The following is a 4,768-nucleotide window of genomic DNA, read 5'->3' as shown; positions in this document are numbered from 1 at the left end:
TCATATCAAGGAACTGGAAAATATTTCATTGTATATATATTAACAGCTGATATTAATGAATTTTAATATTCATATTATTATTCTTCCTTTATTAACTCTCCTGTTTTTTCTAAATCTTGTGCTGTGCTTACTGTAAAACAGCCAACATTGATATAGTTCCTTCAACTAATTCATACTGGCCATTGTCTATTGTCTTTCTTGAAAGGCCTCAGGATGAAAATACATATAGTGACCTTAAGAGAAGTACATCAGATAGGAATGCTTTCTGTTGACCTGTGGTGAAGCATAGCTATGTAATATTAGTGAACGGGATATCTGTGTGCATGGTCCTGACGGTGGGTAGAGCGTGAGACTGCATGTAGAGTGTATGTAAAACCTACATGGCCTGCCCTTATCACACTTCTGATGCTTGGAAAAAAGTCAGTCAAACCCTACTTTTCACTTAGTCCTATTATAATCTCGTTTATCACTGTAGTGCAGGATTGAGCAGGATAACAGTCTGCTGGTTAGGACTGTGTCAAATGGTTGCATTTGCAACAGCCAATAAAAATAACGTAACTGAAAATGCAGTGTCATGCCTTGCCTGTGTCTATTCTGCCTTTAAAAGTGAGAACTAAGTCATCTTTCCAAGTAATGGTAGGCTATGAAATTAAATGAGCTGAAAAATGTTTCTAAGGAGATGCAGCGTATCTTGAAATGTAGAGGTGCAGGAAATGGCTAATCACAAACCTAAGCAAGTCTTGGCTTAGAGCAATTTCAGGTTCCCTGAAATTTAGATTTACACAACAATAATATGATTATATTGGTGTGCAGGTTCTTAAAATACCTTGTCTTCCTACCATATATGCAAACATGCTATATTGCACTGACTCTTACCTTTTTACATCTGAGACACGAGTTTTCACTAACCCACAGGTCAACAAAAATATTAAATTTATAAAGTCCATGTGCTAGCTTCAGTTTTCAATTTCTTTTTCCCTTGTCTTTGACTTTCAAGATACTTCTAACTGTTGAAGGAAATCCAGTCACTTGAGACAAGCAGGGGGCTACAGTTTACTTCACTCAGTTACCCAGTTTGAACTGGAAAACTAAGACTAGCATATGAGCATAAAATTTCATTTAAACATTTTAAATACTAGACTGAAATGCAAAGAAAAACAGTACATAGGCTGCAGGGAACTGGTGTCACTAAGAAAAGTGCAGAGAACTCGGCTAATTAACAGTAACTGCCCTTAAAATGGCAACATAACACTAAACTGGAGATTCACTAAAATAATATGAGTAAAACTGGAATTTGTAAGTGGTAAGTGAACTGCTGGAGCTGTGGCTGGTGTAGCCTGGCTTTGGGAAAAACTCAATGGAAACGACTAATAGTTAAATACAGGTACCACCAGACCCTTTCAAACTATTTACTCCTGTGTAATAATGGCTTTTCATTTCAAACTCATTTAACTTGAATGACCTCATCACACCTCCTGAAATAATTCAAACATTTTCACAAGCAGTTAAAAGCACCATGTGTAACCTGTTCATCTTCAGAGATCTTCCTACTGATGAGAAACTATTGGCAGCAGTTCACCCTCTGCAGTGATTGATGCTTTTGAATTATTCTTGTCTGACTGGAGGGCACTCCATAGTCTTAGCAGGATGAAAAGCATTTCAATTTCTCAGTCACTTTTCACTGTTGTAACTCCATGTAGACACTAGTTTTCAGGAAAGTACTCACAGCATCTAACAGAATTGACCATGTTCCCTGATTAGATGAAGTCATTAAAACCAAAGTAAATGCTAGCTCAGGGCTTTAACCAATCTATGTAAAGTTTCTCTGAAGTACAATGCCTGCTGCTCAACTCTCGCACAACTTTTTTCATTAACAAAATGTTTACTGCCCTTGCTTTCAGCGTAACTGCATGAAGTCTAGACACATTTTCTGTTTCTTTGTTCCTCTTCTGTTTTAAACTTACAGCTAGGCAGTAGTAAGTTGTTTTCCATGGGATTATCTAGCAAAAGAGCTTAAAAAGAAATCTTAGGGAAAAGCATAAATTAGCTTTTGTAGAGAAGTAAAAATTGATAGACTGAGAAGGAAATGTACTACTCTTTAATGAATTTCAGATTATGTGAAATGCACCGTAACTTTATCAACATTAGGGAAATTATATGCGAAGATAAAAATTAAAACCCTCAGTTAAAAAAGCCTGAAATAAATTACCAACACTCTGGAACTACTTGTATTAGAGTAGCCTGCTGAACAGGAAAGACATACTAAATTTGGATGTAAAATTTGAGGATTTAATTCCAGTTTTATGTTGAATATCTCTGAAGAAGGTTAAGGTATGTCCTTGTAGACATGAAGTTAATTGAAAGTGTGACTGCAGAAAAGCTGCAAAAATACAGTATATTAAGCAAGACAAATCAAGAGAACAAATAAAGGTTTGTGCTGAGTTTAAAGACAGTGGTCCTCTATTTCCCATGTATAGTCACTGTTTTCCAGACATTTGCTTCAAAACACCACATCAGAAATACGATTACAATAAACTTCTAAATGTCCAACTTGCTTCTGGTACTTTATGTCTTCATGCCTGTTTTATGTTAAACCTCACTAAAGCCTTTTAAATTAAGAGCCTCTTTGGAAAGAAGAGGAAGAAATATGGATTTTAAAGTTAAGAAACAGTAGATATTCTGAATAATCCATCTCTGTAAGAAAAAGCTCCCAGTTACAGATCCTAGTTCCTGAAATCCTCAAAGGGTAGGTTATAGACTCTTTTCTGGCTGCATAAACTTAATGCATGTGGAACAGCTGAGCATTGGCACCCTGCAAGATCTGTGCTATTCCACATGCACTAAAAACCCCATTCTAACTTAACCATTATCTTTGCAACAGGTTTCTCAGCCTCTGACCTCAGGAATTGCTCACAACCACAGGAAGTAGCCCCTTCTTATGTAACTGAGGGGGAGAATACTGGCTGGACCACACTAATTTTTCCAGTGATGTTGCTCATGGATCTGTTGGAGAAATCTGTCCTCCAGAAGAACTCTCTGGTGTGCTATAGACCTGCCCTAGTGAGCCTAAAGGAAGGCCACAGTCTGACTGGACACAAGAGAAAAAAATTTCACATTAAGAACAATCAGCCATTGGAATAATCTCCCCAGGGAAGTGGTGGCCTCCCCAACCTCAGACACTTTAAAGATTTGGCTGGACAGGGTGCTGAGACATCTAATTTAGGTTATGCTTTGCCTGGAAAGGTTGGACCAGATGATCCCTGAGGTCTCTTCCAACTTGGTATTCTAGGATTATATGAATAAAGTAGTGATACAGCTGTCTAGGAGAAGGGCAGATTGGACACATCATCTTTAGCATCAGCAATCAGCTGGCAAACAGCAGGCATCAGGTAAATGAGTGCCTGTTTCTTTCCTGCCACAAGCAGACACTAGCACCAGTCCAAATTCTGCCCCAGAACTTGTGATGTAAAGTTACGCTTCTCTGAACTGTTTTTGTACTGTGGTCTTATTTTTAGCTCCTCCACTTTTTTTTTAATTGTGTTGCTTAAAAAAACCCCAAACCAAATAACTGTTACCTTTTCACCTGTTTAGCAAATGAGAATACAGATTTTTTTAATCAAATTACAGCTAATTAATTTCTTTTAAAGAATCCTGTTTAAAGTTCCTCAAAACCATTTCTGCTTTTTTCTGTTTCCTGCTATGACCAAAGTACAGTACAACTAACACTGTCCTGAAACACTTTTTGTAAGTTGAGTTTATGCTTGTCACAAGAAGAAGCAACAGATTAACAGTCTGTGACTTCTCAATCTGCTCTGTGTTCCATTTCAGTGGCTTCACTAGTAGGTGGTAACCACTGAAAACTAATCCTTAATTCAGTGACATATGCTGCATGACTTTGTAACTGAAATTATCGCAATCTCAGGTGAACCTACTTTCAGCAATTTTTGGTCCTTGATATAAGCCTCATATGCAAGAAACACAGTGTTGTCCTCAGAAATTAGGATTCAGGGGACAAGGAGGGTTTTAAACTGCCAAGTGTGTTAGAAAACGGGCCACGGAGTTTAAGCATTTAACATGACCTTAACGGATTTGAGCAGATTACATTTCAGGTGCTGGGACATGCAAGAGCTGAATTCAGTAAAGTGGGTTTTGCTCTTGCAAAGCAGCATAATTAACTTCAAGGTTTTACACAGGGATTAAAAACTACATTAAACACAGTTCAGGAAATGTCCCATTTTCTCTTCTAGAAAACAAGGAATTAGCATTTAATTTCTGATGAAGCAAGCAGAAAATTTACTGATTTACTTTGAAAAAGACTCAACTAAATAATTTATATCCCCCAACAGCACAGCACATCTAACTGGAACACAGCTCATTTTCAAGAGAAAGGCACACATGCTAATTCAACCAGAAGCACACAAGACAGAATATCCTTCAGTGTGCAGTTCGGAGACACCAGAAGCTTGACGTCTTTCATTATGCAGCTTAAAAACCTGTTTTTCTTATTGTTACAAACCTGAAGGCAGCTGTCCTTGGAAAGTCTTAAATTTACCTAAGATAAATACATTTATCCAAGATAAATTTAAGTGACACAAACACTGGAGAAAAGTAGGGGGAATAAGTGGGTTTGCAGAACTAGTAAGTCACTGTATCAGTCTTACTTCAGCTGTAATTCCCTCTACATGTAAGACTTTGCTCTGGTGTTTTTGCTTGGGGTTTTTTAGTCTTTTTATTTATTTTTTTGTTAATCAAAACTTAACTGCTAGAG

The sequence above is a fragment of the Pezoporus occidentalis genome, unplaced genomic scaffold, assembly GCF_034315485.1.
Source record: "Pezoporus occidentalis ecotype Australia unplaced genomic scaffold, CSIRO_AGI_Poc_V1 ctg117, whole genome shotgun sequence".
In the NCBI taxonomy this organism is placed as follows: Eukaryota; Metazoa; Chordata; class Aves; order Psittaciformes; family Psittacidae; genus Pezoporus; species Pezoporus occidentalis.
Note: the sequence above shows the minus strand (reverse complement) of the source record.